At 48.0% G+C, this 19,333-nt stretch overlaps 1 protein-coding gene across 1 annotated transcript in view; it reads left to right on the forward strand.

The window, feature by feature from the left end:
- The first annotated feature begins 2,737 nt into the window (after positions 1-2,737).
- The window catches only part of LOC140421238 (phosphatidylinositol 3,4,5-trisphosphate 5-phosphatase 2A-like), a 189,888-nt gene continuing 173,292 nt past the window's right edge, over positions 2,738-19,333 (forward strand). Inside the window, exon 1 of the mRNA XM_072505798.1 lies at positions 2,738-2,820. The gene's annotated coding sequence lies outside the window, so the exon portion shown is untranslated. The remainder of the gene's footprint in view (positions 2,821-19,333) is intronic.

Raw genomic sequence — 19,333 nt, forward strand, 5'->3', positions numbered from 1 at the left:
AGAACGTTTTGGAGGTTTTGGAACAAATATGTCAGAGCGATGAGAACCTATGTAAGGACTCAGTGCAGGGGAGAATCATGAGCAAGAGAAAAAGACAGCAAGGAGACTAAGAAAAGTAATAGGCAAAGAAATTAAAGATCAGTACCAGATAATGACACTGTAAAAAATAGTAGGGACAGGAAAAGGATCTTTAAGAGGACTAGCCTTAAGGTTTTGTACCTGAACATATGGAGCTTTCAAAATAAAATGGATGAATTAGTTGTGCAGGTGGATGTAAAGGTATGGGGCGGGATTCTCCGACCCTCCGTGCTGAAATCACGCTCGGCGCTGGGATGGAGAATTACCCCAAATAGGCGACCGGAGAATCGCCACCAGTGCCGGCTGGGGGCCGCTGAAAGTGGCATCCGTGGCGATTCTCCGTGCTTGACGGGCCGCGTGCCCACCGAGTCCCACCGCTGTGGTTCACATGTAGTCCCACCCAGCGGGACCTCGGCGTTCTGGCTGCGGGGGCTGTTCTGGTGCGGGGGGGCGGGGGGAATCCGACTCCGGGTGGGGGCCTCTACGGTGGCCAGGCCCGCGATTGGTGGCTACCGATCGGCAGGCGCGATCATTCCGGGGGGGCCCTGTGTTTCACCGTGCCAGGCCCCTGTAGGGCGCCACTATGTTGTGCGGGGGCTGGCGCAAAGACGGGCGCTGCGTGCATGTGTGGCTGCGTGGCCGGCCACTGTGTGCATGCGTAGCCAGGCGGCCGTAACTGCAGGGCCCCACCGACAGCCAGAGCTGCGGGATGCACTGCGGGCCCTGCTGGCCTCCTTGAAGACGGAGAATCACCCCAAACTTTCTAGGAAAAAGTCCGAAGCGATTCCTGCCCATTTTCCGGCGGGCGTGGGGACTAAGTCCCTAGAAGGGAGAATCCCGCCTATGGTTCTTTTTCAGGTTGTCAATGTGTAGCGAGTGGCGTCTGCCACAGGGAGCAGTGCTGGGACCTCAACTGTATGTAACTTAATTAAGTGTGTTGGATGAAGGGATAAATGGGATGGTAGCCAAATTTGCAGATGACACACGGTAGGAAAGTAAGTTGTGAAGAGGACATAAGGAGGCTGCAAAAAGAAATAAATCGGGTAAGTGAGTGGGAAAAGATGTGGCAAATGGAGTATAATGTGAGAAAATGTGACATTTTCCATTTTGGCAGGTGGAAGAAAAGAAAAGCATTTAATCTAAATGGTGAGAGATTGCAGAACTCTGAAATGCAGAGGGATCTGGGTGTCCTAGTGCATGAATTGTAAAAGGCTAGCATGCAGGTGCAGCAAGTAAGTAGGGATGCTCATAGAATGTTATTTAGTGCGAGAGGAATTGATTACAAAAGTAAGGAGGTTATGCTTCAGTTATATAGAGCACTGGTGGGACCACATTTGGAATACTGTGTACAGTATTAGTCACCTTATTTAAGGAAAGATGTAAATGCATTAAAAGCAGCTCAGAGAAGGTTTACTAGACCGATACCAGAAATGGGTGTTTTATGAGGAAGGGTTGGACAGGCTAGGATTGTGTCTGCTGGGCATTAGAAGAGTAAGAGATGGCTCAGTTGAAACATATAAAAACCCTAAGAGCTCTTAACAGGATGGATATGGAGAGGCTGTTTCCTGTTGTGGAGAATCTAGAACCAGGGGGTCACTGTTTAAAGTAAGAGGTCACCCATTTAAAAAAGAGATGAGGTGAAATCTTTTCTCCCAGAGGGTTGTGAGTCTTTGGGACTCACTTCCTGAGACGGCAGTGGAATCAGAGGCTTTGAATATTTTTAAGTCAGAGGTGGATAGATTCTTGGGAAGCAAGAGGGTGATAGTTTATTGGAATTGGCGAGATACAGATTTGAGGTTACTATCATGATCTTAGTAAATGGTGAAGCTGTTCAAGAGACTGAATGGCCCACTCCCGTTCCTTGTTTGTCTGCTGCTCATATATTCACCACGTTCCCCTGCAGGGTTGTTACGGGCCTACGGATGTAGGCTGCTGGTCAACACATCCCCTCCCCTCACTGCTTCCAACATTGCACTCGTCACTGTCTTATCGTTGGCTCCAGCCCACCCTGTTCCCCACTCTACACATTCCCTCCTCTGCAAGCTTGCTTGTTGTGCCAGTAACATCCCTTACTGTTGCCAACTGGTTTAGCTCAGTGGGCTAGCCAGCTGGTTTGTGATGCAGAACAAGGCCAGCAGCGCGGGTTCAATTCCGATACCAGTTGAAAATTCTGAATTCTCCCTCAGTGTACCCGAACAGGCGCCGGAATGTGGCGACTGGGGGCTTTTCACAGTAACTTCATTGCAGTATTAATGTAAGCCTACTTATGACAATAAAGATTATTTAATTTTAATTAATCTCAAAACCTCTCTTTGGTGCGATTAATTTCAGGATGCCCCTCACCACTCGGAGATATAAAATGCTTAGATCAGCATATACCTTATTTGTGAAGATAATTTGTGAAGTTAGGCATTGGATATTTAATATTCTTAATTACAGGAAAGACACAGGGTGCCTCAAATTCTCTTAAAATGCAGATCTGCTTTTATTGGTTTTCTCACAGCAAGGGGATGATTGCTGTTCCCTGCCACTGATGAGTGTCACCACCAGAGGGCCTGCGTGGCACACAGGGCTGTCAGAGAGACACACAGGACTGTCAGTGAACATCACGAACTGGAGGCATGCAGAAGGACTCATGAGCGAAGACACGGGTCAGGCAGAGAGAGTCAAGGCTGACTTTTCGGAAGCTGTGACAACAGTGGAGTTGTCCAGATAGTAAACGGCAAGCAACAGATCAAGCGGGTAAGTGAGTTCGTCGAAAAGAGTGGTGTTCTGTGCAACCCTCAGCAATTATATCCACTTTGAGATAAGAGACATGAAAGAATGGAAAGTACTATTTATATCCAAACTCGGTTTAATGAAGAACATTCACTGAGACTTTTGACATCTGATGGGTGTGAGATTCACTCTTGCGTTCCTGTTTGATTGGTTTCAGAGAAAAGAAAGTCGCTGTTTAAGTAGATAACATTGCAGAGATAAATATCAGACGCATTGCTTTCTTAAAGTTACTGAGCCAAGATGCTCCCCCATCGCCCTCTCCACTCACCCACCATGTTGATCAATAACGGTTCATCCGCATCAGGTATGTGTCTGCTGTGTGTAGCACTTGGCTGCGGGATACTTGTTTTTGGATGGCAAATGTCAGCGTTTTGCACTTTGGTCTTTCAACACCCACACAAAGCGTTGGCTTTAATTCGAGAATGGTTTCATGGTCAGCGTTCAACCTCTGGTGTCCCACCCAAGTAGCCATATGTTAAAGTGTGATAAAAGAGCATTTTTATTTCAGTTTGGGAACAGTATTCATTAAATTGGTGTTTGTTTCATTTTTAAAAAAATGATTGAAGCTTTGTAATTCAGATTTTTGGGGATTGAAATTGGAGGATGGGCACTTGTTAAAATGATAACGATCGTGATGTGTTGTAATGATCTGATGATCAGCTTTAACTCGACTTATACCAACGTTCGATTTGTTTACGACCCGGTGAAAACTGATTGGGGTAGATTTTGACTTTGTGTGAGAGCGCAAAACGGGCACTGGTGAATCTTTATTGACTTCAACGGATGTAAAATTTGGGGGAGATGTCGGAAAGGGCTGCCGATTCTCCACCAACAAATTGACGCTATCGCACAAAGTCGAGACCTGTCTTATTGGGTTTCACCAATGATTCTGCAAGTTTAAACTGAGCTATGCAAACCAGAAAGTCCCAGATTCCACCCCTCGATCTACGCTGAGTTTGCTGATCGCAATCAGGGCAGTGACAGGAATAATATAATTGGTCTAGGCTTGATGAGGAAGGAAAAGAAAATCTCCCAAGATTTGGCCCATTGTGATGTGCCGAATTGCCTCCCTCTGTGCTTTATCAGTGTCTGATTCTATCATTGTCATCCAATGACCCACCCCCAACCAGCCTGAGAATGCCTACACATGGAAGGTGCTTATGATGCCCTCTGCAGTGCACTAACACTCAATCACTTGGACCGGCCACTTGGATATGTGGGTAATACACATACCAATCAAGCCAGGTGCCTTCAAGAAATGAAGGAAAAAGTAGCAATACTTCTTAAGGATCGTGTCAGGAATGCAATACCGTTTACTTAATAGCTGCTAGTATCATCACATGGCTAGCACTGCTGCCTCACAGCACCTGGGACCCAGGTTCAATTCTATGTGAAGTTTGCATGTTCTCCATACTGTCTATGTAGAGTATATATGTTCCCCCTGTGTCTGCATGTGCCCCCCCCGCTCTCCCCCCACGGGTTCTTGGTGGATTGGCCATGATAAATTGCCCCTTAGTGTCGCGGGATGCGCAAGTTAGATTACGGGGTTGCAAGGTTGCCAGGGGACTTGGGTAGAGTGTTAATTCAAAGGGTCGGTGCAGACTCGATGGCCAACTGGCCTTCGTCTGTACTGCAGGGATTCCATGGTACTATGACATGGGGAGACAGTGTAGCATAGTGCTAGTGTCAATGGACTAGTAATCCAAAGACCTAGGGTAATGTTCTGGGGAGCCAGGTTCGAATCACAGATAAAAAGCTAGAATTTAAAGTCTAATTCATGAGGGCCATTGTCGTAAAAAACCCATCTGGTTTAATATCTCCAGAGAAATCTGCTATCCTTACCTGGTCTGGCCTACATATGACTCCAGATCCAGGATAATCTGGTTGACTCTTAACTGCCCTCTGAAATGGCCCAGCAAGCCACTCAGTTCATGGGCAATTAGGGATGTGCAATAAATGCTGGCCCAGCCAGCAACACCGGCATCCCATCAATGAATAGAATAAACAAATCAACACACCCTGCACTGAACCCCACTGAACATTCAGTGCCAACAATCAGAAATGTATACACAACAGCTGTAACAGAGGTATCAAAGAGATTTTGCCTGAAAGAAATTGTTGAGCGTCTCAAATTCCAAAATGTTTGGTATCATCTCACATTGTGAATTCCAGATGCCACTCGGTTTTTGGCATGGGTTGGGTGGTGGTTGACCATTTCTGCCCATTTAAATGGAAAAATTGAAGCTCAACACGGGCCAGCACTAAAGCGAAAAACACTGGGGATCCACTCACGACAGTTTGTTATGATCAATGTGGCAAAATATCATCACAACAATTTCATCCTTTGAGGTCCTTCTTGGGGTATTTTTACTTGCTGATAGAGTGGAAGGAAGAACACCTGGAGAAATAAATAATTATAGTTAACTTAAGAGAAGGCAGCATTATGGACTCCTGTGGTGGAGCGGTGGGCAGACAGGGTGAATGGACAGGGGGAGGGCCTGAGCTCTATCGCCCCACCTGCCTTGTGGTGGAACCGGCCAAAGAATCATTCAGACTTTGAAGCCCTACTGTTGAAAATAAGCTCCATTTTTCGATTTCCATTAGTGTTTTGTGACACATAAATGGATATTAGTGTTTCAAACAAATTTAATCTACAGCAAAAAGCTTAACCCTGGTCTCTGCCTTGCCCTGCCTTAGGCACTCTACTTATCCTTGGCAATAATCAAATATCGAATCACTGAAATTGTAATTATTTAACATTCGTACGTTGCTTGTACAGTCTGTTTCTCTTTCATGTATTTTACAACGGCTCTTTCATATAAATTTACTTAATTGACTTGCTCACTTGGTATTGCTTTGATGGCCTTTTTCACTCAAACTCCGAGCACATTATCCCAATATGTTTTTAGTTTTGCACTAAAAATCCTATTGTCTGTCCTATTTTCAGATTGCGTTTCATACAAATTGACTGTTCCCTTGTCTTCACTATTATCGACTGCATAATCAGGATAGTGCATGCTGGATTTTACTGCTGCATTGTTGCTGTTTTTATTGATCTACTTGTTCTGTACGTTCGCAAACAGTCCGTGTCGCAGAGCAACCTTGCCTATTTAAAACAGGCCACAATATTCATAAATGAATGAAGACGGAAAATGTTGGAAAATCTCAGCAGGTCTGACAGCATCCATTGTGAGAGAAACAGAGTTAACGCTTCGAGTCTGTCTCACCCTTCTTCACACTCATTCCTTCTCAACTCATTTATTCCCATCTTGACTCCATTGTCTTCCCCTTTGTCCAGTCTCTTCCCACCTACATTCCTGATTCCTTTGATGCCTTACGTCAACAATTTCCAATTTCCTGGCCCTGACAACTCGCTCTTCAGTATGGACATCCAAACAAAAGCGCTGAAGAAGAGTCACACGTACTCGAAAATGTTAATTCTGTCTCTCTCTCGCCACATACTGTCAGACCTGCTGAACTTATCCATCATTTTCTGTTTTTATTTCAGATTTCCAGCCTCTGCCAGGTTTTGCTTTGATGTTTAAAAAGGAATGGGGTGAATTTGTGCGTTTAGATGAGACTCCGTGATATGATGATCTGTACAAATTGGCCTCATCCATTGAAGTGACGGGAAAATGTAGCTTCAGGGCTCCAGGGACTAATGAGTGGTTGTGTCATTAAAAGCAGTCAGTCAAGGATGAATCCGGTGAGGGATGTGAGGTTAGAAGAATATTTAGATGTATTGCTGAATTTCCCATTCAGTGGCAGGGTGAGACCGGCAGAAATCTGCCTCTTGTGATGAAAGGTTAAGGGGAAAGTGAATTGTATGTGATCTGCAGGCGTTAGATGGCATGGATATATCTTCACCATTCCACAACTTTGCATTTTTGTTTCTACTAACTGAGAAATTTGCCTAAACGGTATAGGGAAGGAATATAACAAAACTCCCAACTCCTGTGTTTTTTTGGTAATTCATGTTCTAGTTCCCTTGTTCTGGACTACTCATCTATTGGAAACAGTCTGAATCTACTTAGCCCCGTCCCCAACCTTCAATCAGAGAAATGAAGATGATGAACAATCGATGCAATGGTTGCTTCCCACATGCGGTAACTAAAATGCGTACCCCACAGTTCTACAACATTGCCAGGAAGCAGCATACGCACATGTACGGCAGTCTGCAAGGAAACCTTGCCACGTGAAATTATATGGGGCCTAATTAGAGCGGTAAGGGAGGATTAATGTTCTTAGAAAAGAAGCTAATAACCATGGTGCATTGATTTAATATAATTGTTAGATGGTTTGGTGCGGAGTTGAGGAATAATATTTTCATCCAGAATGTGGTGGCGGTCTGGATCTCACTGTCGAAATTGGGAATAGAGGCAAAAATCCTCACTGTACTTGAAAGAAAAAACCTGGATATGCACATTAAATGCTATGGCCTACGGGGTTAAGGAGCAAAGCTGGCAAGTGGGATTAGGCTGAACAGCTCCCGAAGGGCCGAATGGGCTTGTGCACCGTAAATCTCTATGATTCTATGACTGTTGCAACAGTTCTGCCTTATAATTTTCGTCAGTACAGCGAGTCATTCTTTCTCGTATAGAAAGAAACTAAATTTCTGTTTGTTGTGTTGCTGACCAGAGAAAAGAAAGGAAATGGTTTGATCAACATCACAGTTCGATTATTTTCCACTGTGCAAAGTGTTTTTCATGTCTGCACTTCGCCAAGCTGTTATTTGCACAGTTCTGGGTCAATGTTCCACAAGGTTGCAAAATGATACAAATAGGAAGAATATTATTTGTCCAATCTAAATTTACCTACTCAAAAGATGAAAAAAAGCTTGCCCGTTGCTTATTGTTCCGGGGCTTTTGACCTGCACACTCTATCTGAAAGTTCATCCTGTGTGTTGATCACTCATTGTATGAAGGAGGAACTTATTCATGTTAGTTCGAAGTTTGTTTTTCACTCGTTTCAAGTCATTCTCCTGCTCCAGCTCTCCCAATTTAGCTTACAGACATTTGTTTTCAGTTTGACCTTGATCATGCCATTTGCCATGTTGGGTACTTCTGTTAAATTCAACCCTCAGAATCCTATTGACTGAAAAACTCAGATCTCCCCATTCTTTTCTCATCACTTGATTCTCCAATGCGAGGGCGTTTCTTGTGGCTTTCCTCAGAACTGCTTCAAGCATCAGAAGGTTTCTCTTGGGCTTTGGTGACAAAAGAAATTGCCATCACACTCAAGACCAAATTTGACCAGAGATCCACATAGTTTGAGCACAAATTTCTCTGCCGTCCACTGCACAGTGCTTGTGGAATCATAGAATTTACACTGCAGAAGGAGGCCATTCGGCCCATCGAGTCTGCACCAGCCCTTGGAAAGAGCACCCTATCCAAGCCCACACCTCCACCCTATCCCCGTAACCCAGTAACCCCACCTAACCTTTTTGGTCGCAAAGGGCAATTTAGCATAGCCAATCCTCTAACCTGCACAACCGGAGCACCCGGAGGAAACCCACGCAGACACGAGGAGAACTTGCAGACTCTGCACAGAGAGTGACCCAAGCCAGGAATCGAACCTAGGACCCTGGCGCTGTGAAGCAACCGTGCTATCCACTGTGCTACCATGCCGCTCACGGTATTGACCTTGAACTTTAGGGAGCAGTGTTCAAATCCAGATCAGACGGATGGGGAGGGGCGGGGGGTGGCGTGTCTTCTTGCTCTGGTTGCGAGAACCTTGCGCGGAATGAGTTATGATGCCTGGGATTAACACCGGTCCAGAGAGAAGTGATGAAACGAGAAGTGGCCTTTAATACGGAAGTGGAAGCAGGTGGGCAGATGGGCAGAATTTAACGAGGGCGTCAGGAGACCCGACTTCCACCACCAAAACCTCCGCCAGCCTGATCTTCAGGAATCCTCGAAGAATTAAGTGCCTAATTAGTGGCATCGCCAGCTGCAGGCCTTTGATTTTACAACAGTTCACAGATCATGATTTCCGCACCATGGAGAGTTTGAAGGGGGTGGGGGACTGCCCACATGGGGACATTTAATTCCCGGACTTCAGTTCACCCCATGTTTCAAAGGCCTGTAGCTGTCAATGCTTGTAATTCACTTGGACCTTAACCAGCAATGTGGGGAAATAGAAGTAATAGCAGGATCGGGATTGTGAGATGGGGGTGGCTAGCAGAGGGGAAGGGGGGCTAGTGAGTTCAGAAGAAACGTATGTCAGTCCGCTGAGCTCCCCCTTCCTGATGCTGGGTACCTCATTGGGACTGGGCCTTGGACACCCGCCCCACCCACTCAGCCTTAAGCAAACCCCACAGGACTTTCAGGGTGGTCTCCCCATGCGGCAAGTCCCCCGTCCGTCGCTGATGGAATACTGCAAGGCATCCACAAAATCAGAGTGAGGCAGAAAGTTGTCCCGTCTCCACCCCACACCCTCTCACTCAATCACACAGAGCGCCCCTTGACCTCTGAACTCACCCAAAGGGGGCACTAAATTCCCCCCGATAGCCTGATGTAAATGCTGAGGTTCATAAGTATCACTGAATGTGAGATTTAATTGGCCGACACGGATCAATAATGTGAAACTCCGGTTTCTCAGTCATCAAGCCAACCCACTGGGTGGGATTTTCCAGCCTATTATGGCATAAAATCCCACCTATTATGTTTGGCTGCAAAATGGGATACGTATCTGAATTAGTTGACTCAATAATGTCTGTGTGACGAACTCTAGGCTGCATTAGGTTCAAGTGTCGCAACATGTATGACGTGTTATCAATAGCATAGTCCCAAAAAGGGCCACACGGTGGTTGGATTGTGGAATGATATAGTGTGAAGGGAATTCATTTGGTTCAGTGTGTCCCTGTTGGTTCTTTGAAAGAACTGTCCAACTATATAGCCCTGTAAATGTTTCCTTTTGCGTCTAATTCCCTTTTGAAAGTTACTACTTGTTCTACCATCCATGCAGGCAACTTATTCCAGGTCAGTACTCATTGTGAAACAAAATATTCTTCTTGACCCGCCTTTTGTTCTTTTGCCAATTATCTTAAATTTGTGTCCTCTGGCTACTGACGTTTTCAGGCAGTGGAAACAGTGCCTGAAGGGCAGCACGGCACGGCCGGTAGATCCTGTGCGATCCCTCATCCGGGATTTACCCGGCAGCCACGCCTCACAAGATCTAACGCAATATCACAATCTGAATCCTGCCATTTGTGGGTGGGATCACTATTTTGCAAATCTGCATATTAAGCTAGTCTCACTCTGATATGCATTGCCCTGATCTACCTGAGGTGTGGGATCTAACCCCTATTCCAGCTGAAAAGCTTCAGTAGAATGTCCTTGCTTTTGTACCCTCTCTCTATATTTATTTAATTATTTATTTATATTAAATTTTACAGTATCCAATTAATTTTTTCCGATTAAGGGGCAATTCAGCGAGGCCAATTCACCTAGCCCTGTGCATCTTTTGAGTTGTGTGGGTGAGACCCAAGCTGACCCGGGGAGAATGTGCAAACTCCACACGGACAGTGACCCGGGGCCGGAATCGAACCAAGATCCTCAGCGCCGTGAGGCAGTAGTGCTAACCACTGTGCCACCGTACCGCCCCATCTCTATATATTTATAAAGCCCTGTTTTAACAACCTTTTACAAATTGGGTTACTTTATCAGTCCACAATCCTCCTTTCAAAATACCTCTAATTTCATTGATGTGTGCTGGCCTATTTCAGCAGTCTAGTCTTTTTAAAACATTAAGCAGTCTAAGTGAATGAGATCCCACCCCCACAGCTAAAGTGTCTTGGGGGTGCACACCCACAATCCTGACAGGTGCCTTGCAGCGATTTAACACTGGAAGCAGTGTCAATTGGTTTGAGGCACCCCCTATATTGGGGAGTGAAGTCCTATTTTAGAGAGCTGCAGGTTAATTGCATGGCCAGCAGCTCTGTAGTTCCAGCTGCACCAGCCAGGAGCGGTTGGCACTGCTGGGGCTTACAGGAAGCCTCACTAGGCTGAGAAGGCTCCGGTAAGTCGAGGAGGTTGGGGCGGTGGAGGGGGGGTGGGGGGCGAGGTGTCTCAGCGAGGGGGGTGATAGCATAGTCAGTGTCAGAGATAGAGAGGGGCACAAGTTGCAAAACATTGAGGCTTGTGCTCCTGTGGGGCCCATGGCCAGAACAACAGCAATCATTGACCAAATAGCCTGTCATTTGGTATGGTCTACACACCACATTGGCTGCTTTGGACACTGCAACTTACAGAACTGGCACTGTATCAGGCATTCCTGCCAGTGTCTGCATTCATGCTCCTTGGGATGACATTCAATGGTGTGACATTCCCCAACCTCCTCCCTCAAAGTTGGCCCTTCCCTGCTGACCTCCTCCTATTCATTGATTGTGGCCCTTCTCAACCCGACACCTGACCTCCTCCTCCTGCTCAACACCCCCTCTCCAGAGTGCTCACTCTCAAGGGCTCAGGAGAGAAGCCTCAAGAGGGAGAAGGTCAGAAAGATGGCCATTGAATTGAGTGGGCGGAGATTGAGAAGGAGAGCCACCATTGGGTGATTAGCGGCACAGAAACAGAAGAAGCATTCGGGCCCATGATTTCTCTCTCTAACCCGGGGTGGGGGCTGGGGGGGTTGGGTTTGAGAGAATGGCAGCAAGGTTGAAGGCGACAATGACCTTGGTGCGTGCCCCTGATGGGCCCATGCAGGGACCAACAAAGGACATTCTCCTCTCTTGCCTGAAACCAGCGCTACAGCTGTAGCTGTCAGGCTTCTCATATGGGCTCACTCTGCCATGGGTAAAATATTATCGGCGACAGAATGAGGCCGTTAATTCTTCACTAAAAAGCCTCAACTGAGTTAAGGGCGGGCAGGTCACTCAACTCCTCCGCAACCATAACATTTCAGACAGATCGGAGGAGGGTGGGTAGGGGCAATCCACCTGCTCGATTTTACGTTTGACCTCAAAATTCAAAACCACTAATGGGGTGGGGGCGGGATGTGAAAATTCAGCACATACTGCAAGAGGCCAAAAGCATTGAGTAGGAGAAAGGTCAAATCATCAGAGTAATGTCTTTGCACACAGGATAGTCATCCAGGAGAGCTCAGGCCTTGGCAGCTGAAGGTATTGCCACCAATGGCAGAGAGAAGAACATTGGGGTGTGCAAGAGGCAAAGAGCCATCATTCTCAGTCTCTGGCCCCCTTTGCACTTGATCTATATTTCCTGTAAAAATGTGACAGAAAGTAATTCCTCCTGCATCATTATTCTGAATATCTGCTCAGTGGGTCAATAGGAATTTCCAAAGCCGGTTGGTGCTGGACATTGTTGTCAGATCTCGTGGATCAATGAGCGCACAAAGCGACAAAGTAAGTTGAAAATGTCTGTTGGCCAGACTAAGAAGCAGATATTGGATTTCACCATGCCCAGAAACCAGGAGGGATTTATACTGGTGCGGACTTCTAAGGTGCCGCACAACCCCCCCATCCCTCCTTCCAGCCCCCCCCCCCCTACGGTGCCGCACAAACCCTCCCATCCCTCCTTCCCCCCCTCCACCCTCACCCCCTCCCCCTCCTCCCCCCCTCCCATCCCCTCCTCCCCCTCCTCCCCCTCCCCCCTCCCCCCCTCCCCTCCCACCCCTCCCCCCTCTCCCCCCTCCTCTCCCCCTCCCCCTCCCCTACCCTCCTCCCCCCCCCCTCCCCCCCTCCCCCCTCCCCCCTCCCCCTCCCTCCCCCCTCCTCCTCTTTGGGAGGGGGAGAGGAAAATCCGCACCCAACTGTTTGTAAACAAATAAAAACTCTATGCCAAAGACTTTTCATGAGGTGGCCCCTCACCAAATAGCCATTCTTTGTTATCCCCTGGCAAGTGACAGAATACTGCAGGTATCTGGTGTCAAATATGATTCAATGGACTGTTGATTTGAATTAGAAAGAAAGACTTGAATGTATGTAGTGCCTTTTCTTGACTACCAAATAGTCAAAGAGCATAGGGGATAGACAGGAGACTATAGTTGGGGACACAATCAGATCAGCCATGATCTTATTAAATGATGGAGCAGGCTTGAAAGGAGAGATTGGCCTACTCTTGCTCCTAATCCGTATGTTTGTATGTTCATATGTTCATGATCTCAGGCTGGCTCAAAGCCCTCTTACGGTCTTTGACCGTAAGTATGAGGGCATCGTTGACTAGGCATTTGTTGTCCGCCCCCTAATTACCCTTGAGAAGGTGGTGATGAGCTGCCTTCTCAAACTGTTATAGTCCATGTAGCTACCCCCACAGTGCTGTTATGCTGCTTAAGTATGGTCACTGTTATATCATAAAGAAAATCAGCAGCCAATGTGAGCATAAATAGCAAATGACAATGACCTGATAATCTATCTCTGGGTTGATGAACGAACATTGGTCAGACGTGGGATCTTTTATGTCCACCTGAAAGAGAAGAAAGGAACTGAAAGACAGCACCTCTGACAGTGCAGCACTCCCACAATTAAGACCATGAGAAGTTGGAGCAGAAGTAGGCCATTTGGTCCATCAAGTCTGTTCTTCCATTCAATGATATCTTGACCGATATGATAATATTCAACTCCACGTTCCTGCCTTACCTTCATCAGCCTTGATTCCCTAACTGATTAAAAACCTGTCTATCTCAGCCTTGAACACGCTTCACGATCCAGCCTCTATAGCTCTCTGCGGTAAAGAATTCCACAGGTTCACTACCACCTGAGAGAAGAAATTCCTCCTCATCTCTGTCTTAAACGGATGACCAAGGTCGCTGCTCATTCTTTTAAACTTCAATGTGCAGACCCAAACTACTCAACTACTTCTCATAAGAAAATCCCTCCGCACCTGGTATCAAGGTAGTGAACCTTCTCTGGATTTCCTCCATTGCCAATATGTCTTGCCTTAGATGAAGGCACCAAAATTGTTCACAGCATTCCAGGTGTGGTCTAACTAGTGCCTTGTGCAGTCTTGGCAAGACTTCCCTATTTTTATACCCCATTCCCTTTGAAATAAAGGCAAACATTCCATTCGCCTTCCCTAGGGCAAACAGAGTTATTATCTCTGGGTTGTTACCTGTGCCACGTGTTAGCGAGACGAGGAATAGGGAGAGAGAGGAGTTGAACACGTGGCTACAAGGATGGTGCAGGATGGAGTGTTTCAGATTTCTGGATAATTGGGGCTCATTCTGGGGGCGGTGGGACCTCTACAAACGGGATGGTCTCCACCTGGACCAGAGGGTTACCAATATCCTGGGGGGGGGGGGGGGGGGGGGGGGGGGGGTAATTTGCTAATGCTCTTCGGGAGGGTTTAAACTAGTTCAGCAGGGGCTTCGGAACCTGAATTGTAGCTCCAGTATACAGGAGGTTGAGAGTAGTGAGGTCATGAGTAAGGTTTCCAAGTTGCATGAGTGTACTGGCAGGCAGGAAGTTGGTTTAAAGTGTGTCTTCTTCAATGCCAGGAGCATCCGGAATAAGGTGGGTGAACTTGCGGCATGGGTTGGTACCTGGGACTTCGATGTTGTGGCCATTTCGGAGACATGGATAGAGTAGGGACAGGAATGGTTGTTGCAGGTGCCGGGGTTAAGATATTTCAGTAAGCTCAGGGAAGGTGGTAAAAGAGGGGGAGGGGTGGCATTGTTAGTCAAGGACAGTATTACGGTGGCAGAAAGGACGTTGATGAGGACTCGTCTACTGAGGTAGTATGGGCTGAGGTTAGAAACAGAAAAGGAGAGGTCACTCTGTTAGGGGTTTTCTATAGGCCTCCGAAAAGTTCCAGAGATGTAGAGGAAAGGATTGCAAGGATGATTCTGGATAGGAGCGTAAGCAACAGGGTAGTTGTTATGGGGGACTTTAACTTTCCAAATATTGACTGGAAACGCTATAGTTCGAGTACTTTAGATGGGTCTGTTTTTGTCCAATGTGTGCAGGAGGGTTTCCTGACACAGTATATAGATAGGCCAACGAGAGGCGAGGCCATATTGGATTTGGTACTGGGTAATGAACCAGGACAGGTGTTAGATTTGGAGGTAGGTGAGCACTTTGGTGATAGTGACCACAATTCGATTAAGTTTACTTCAGCGATGGAAAGGGATAGGTATATACCACAGGGCAAGAGTTATATCTGGGGGAAAGGCAATTATGATGCGATGAGGCAAGACTTTGGATGCATTGGATGGAGAGGAAAACTGCAGGGGATGGGCACAATGGAAATGTGGAGCTTGTTCAAGGAGCAGCTACTGCGTGTCCTTGATAAGTATGTACCTGTCAGGCAGGGAGGAAGTGGTCGAGCAAGGGAACCGTGGTTTACTAAAGCAGTTGAAACACTTGTCAAGAGGAAGAAGGAGGCTTATGTAAAGATGAGACATGAAGGTTCGGTTAGGGCGCTCGAGAGTTACAAGTTAGCTAGGAAGGACCTAAAGAAAGAGCTAAGAAGAGCCAGGAGGGGACATGAGAAGTCTTGGCAGGTAGGATCAAGGATAACCTTAAAGCTTTCTATAGATATGCCAGGAATAAACGAATGACTAGGGTAAGAGTAGGGCCAGTCAAGGACAGTAGTGGGTGTGGTGTTGGGTGTTCTGACACACAGATGAGCCAACACAGTTGCATATGGTACAACGCTTCTTTATTTAAACTCACTATTTACAACTTGGTCTTTGCACTCTGCACGTGGGGGGCTCCCTGCTTGTGGTGTTTCAACAGCTCTTTCTTGTTTCCTTCTCCCCAGACCTACTGACCTCCAGGTGTCGTGCTCGTGCTTTTTATGTGGTTGGTGTTCTTGTCTGTGATTGGTTGTGGTGTTGTGTACTCTGATTTGCCTGTTAGTGTGTCCATCATGATGTGTGTGTTTGAATATCATGACATCCCCCCTTTTTACAAAGATATGTGCCTACGTGGTAATAAATATGATCGTGACGTGAGTGCATCTAAGAGTGTGTGTGTGTCGTGTGCAGCATGTGTCTATGACGGAACTATGTACATGGGGCGATGTCGAGTGCGTCACATGAATCCAGTTGTACCATAACATAACAGAAATGCGAACGAGAGAAGAAGAAAAAAAATTTGAACAGTTGTCCAGTCAGACGACATCTGGAACGATAAACAACAACAGGTTATCATGTAAAATTGTCCAACTTATTAAACATATGAACTGTATTATAAGTCCATTCTAATGGGTTTGCGACGAATTCGGGTTGACCGCCTTAAGGGTGGATCAAGAACCACCGGCTGCTGTGCAGGCATGGCCATGGGTGGCGATGGAAAGGGCGTGATGTGCGGCAGCTCCACAAAGTCATCCTCGGAAGCCTGTTGAGGATCTGGCGTGTTGTGTGGCTGTGAGCGTGGAAGTCGGCGAAGGGCGCGCCGATTGCGGCGACGCACGGAACCATCCGGCATGCGAACCAGGAACGAGCGGGGAGCCACTTGTCGGAGGACTTCGGCCGGTGCTGACCAGCCACCATACGGTTGATGGACGCGTACTTTGTCTCCGGAGGACAGGGGGGGCAGGTCCGTCGCTCGTGTGTCGTACCGACCTTTCTGGCGATCACGCTGCAGTTGCATGTTCCGAAGAACCGCCTCATGGTCTGTTGTCGGTGCCAGGACGGAAGGTACCGTCGTCCTGAGGGAGCGACCCATTAGTAGCTGCGCTGGCGAGAGGCCCGTGGATAACGGGGCCGATCGATAGGCCAGCAAGGCAAGGTTAAAGTCCGATCCGGCATCAGCCGCCTTGCACAGGAGCCGCTTTGCGATGTGGACACCCTTTTCAGCCTTCCCGTTCGATTGTGGATGCAGAGGGCTGGATGTCACATGAGTGAAACCATATGCTGCGGCAAAGGACGACCATTCACGGCTGGCAAAACAAGGTCCATTGTCTGACATGACAGTCCTTGGAATGCCATGGCGAGCAAACGTTTCCTTGCAGGCCCCAATGACTGCGGACGACGTCAGATCATGGAGAGGCATGACTTCCGGGTAGTTTGTGAAGTAGTCTATAATAACAATGTAATCTCTGCCGAGCGCGTGAAATAGGTCAACACCCACCTTCGCCCAGGGGGACGTCACCATCTCGTGTGGTAGAAGTGTTTCCGGAGGTTGCGCTGGCTGAAACCTCTGACAGGTTGTGCAGTTGAGCACCATGTTGGCTATGTCTTCATTAATACCCGGCCAATATACCGCCTCCCGGGCCCTTCGTCTGCATTTTTCGACGCCCAAGTGGCCTTCGTGTAGTTGACGAAGAATCATCTGGCGCACACTGTGTGGAATGACGATCCTATGCGATTTCATAAGGACCCCGTCTATATTGGTGAGATCATCTCGCACATTATAAAACTGGGGGCACTGCCCTTTTAGCCACCCTTCCGTCATGTGGCGCATCACTCGCTGCAGCAGAGGGTCAGTCGCCGTCTCTGCGCGTATGTGGGCCAGACTAGGATCATCAGCTGGCATATTTGCTGCTGTCAGAGTCACGTGTGCCTCAATTTGACGCACGAACCCCTCCGCATCTGGTGGTGTGCTCACTGCTCGGGAAAGAGTGTCCGCCACTATGAGTTCCTTCCCCGGAGTGTAGATCAGTTCAAAATCGTACCTCCTGAGTTTAAGTAAGATGCGCTGGAGGCGAGGAGTCATGTCGTTCAGGTCTTTGTTAATGATGTTGACCAGGGGGCGGTGGTCAGTTTCGACCGTGAATCGTGGCAGGCCATACACATAGTCGTGGAACTTGTCCAGTCCAGTTAACAAGCCCAGGCATTCTTTTTCGATTTGCGCGTAGCGCTGTTCGGTAGGGGTCATGGCTCGTGAGGCATACGCAACCGGGGCCCATGATGACGTGCTGTCTTTTTGCAGGAGTACCGCTCCAATACCAGATTGGCTGGCGTCTGTTGAGATCTTTGTAGGGCGAGTCGTGTCAAAGAAGGCCAGCACTGGTGCCGTGACCAGTTTGTGCTTGAACTCCTCCCATTCCCGCTGATGCGACTGGTGCCAGTTGAATTCCGTCGATTTTTTTACGAGATGGCGCATGTTTGTTGTATGAGAAGCCAGGTTGGGAATGAACTTCCCAAGGAAGTTGACCATGCCCAGGAATCTTAAGACAGCCTTCTTGTCAGCCGGTCGTGGCATGGCTGTGATGGCGCTAACCTTGTCTGCATCGGGACGGACCCCGGACCTTGAGATGTGGTCCCCGAGGAATTTCAGCTCCGTCTGGCCGAAAGCACACTTCGCACGGTTGAGACGCAGGCCATTTTGCCGTATGCGGGTGAAGACACGTCGAAGACGATGCATGTGTTCCTGCGGAGTGGTGGACCAAATGATGATATCGTCCACATATACACGTACCCCTTCGATGCCTTCCATCATCTGCTCCATAATGCGGTGGAATACTTCAGATGCCGAAATGATGCCGAATGGCATCCGGTTGTAGCAGAATCTGCCAAAAGGGGTGTTGAATGTGCATAGTCTTCGGCTGGCCGGGTCCAGTTTGATCTGCCAGAATCCTTTGGACGCATCCAATTTAGTGAATATGTTGGCTCGCGCCATCTCGCTGGTGAGGTCTTCTCGTTTCGGGATGGGATAGTGTTCCCGCATGATGTTGTTGTTCAGATCTTTTGGATCTATACATATACGGAGCTCGCCAGAGGGCTTCTTTACACAGACCATGGAGCTGACCCATGGCGTGGGCTCCGTGACCTTGGATAGGACCCCTTGGTCCTGAAGAATCTGCAGTTGTGCCTTGAGGCGGTCTTTGAGAGGCGCAGGAACCCTGCGAGGTGCGTGAACGACAGGGATGGCGTCCGGTCTGAGTCGAATCTTGTACGTGTGTGGCAATGTCCCCATGCCTTCAAAAACCTCCTGGTTGTGAGCGAGGAGGGAATGGAGATTCGCGTGGAACTCAGCATCCGGGAAGTCGGATATCTCATCTGGAGAGAGAGACATGATGCGCTGTACCAGGTGAAGGACCTTACACGCTTGTGCGCCCAGTAACGAGTCCTTTGATGAGCCCACAACTTCGAAGGGGAGTGTGGCCGTGTACCTCTTGTGAGTCACCTGTAGCTGGCAAGATCCTACGGACGGGATAACGTTCCCGTTATAGTCAACCATCTTAAGCCGGGATGGTGTGATGGGTGGTTTGACCTTCATGGCCTGGACTGCAGAGTAAGCAATCAGGTTGGCGGATGCGCCGGTGTCCAGACGGAAGGCGACGCGCGATCGGTTGACCGTCAGGGTGGCACACCACTCATCGTCTGGATTGATGGCATTGACCTTGTTGACATCAATGACGGCAACTCGGAAGTCATCCTGGTCATCTGCATCACTTAACTGGAAGTCTTGATGCGTGGGCTGGACGGTCCTGACTCGTGTGCGAGGTTGTCGAGGATGCGCCGGATCCATGGGTTGAGCCGCACGACAGCGGGCTGCGTAGTGGCCTATCATGGCACATCTGTTGCACTGTCGGTATTTTGCAGGACATTGCCCTTTTAAGTGTAGACCTCCACA

This window comes from Scyliorhinus torazame, chromosome 5 (genome assembly GCF_047496885.1).
Source record: "Scyliorhinus torazame isolate Kashiwa2021f chromosome 5, sScyTor2.1, whole genome shotgun sequence".
Lineage (NCBI taxonomy): Eukaryota > Metazoa > Chordata > Chondrichthyes > Carcharhiniformes > Scyliorhinidae > Scyliorhinus > Scyliorhinus torazame.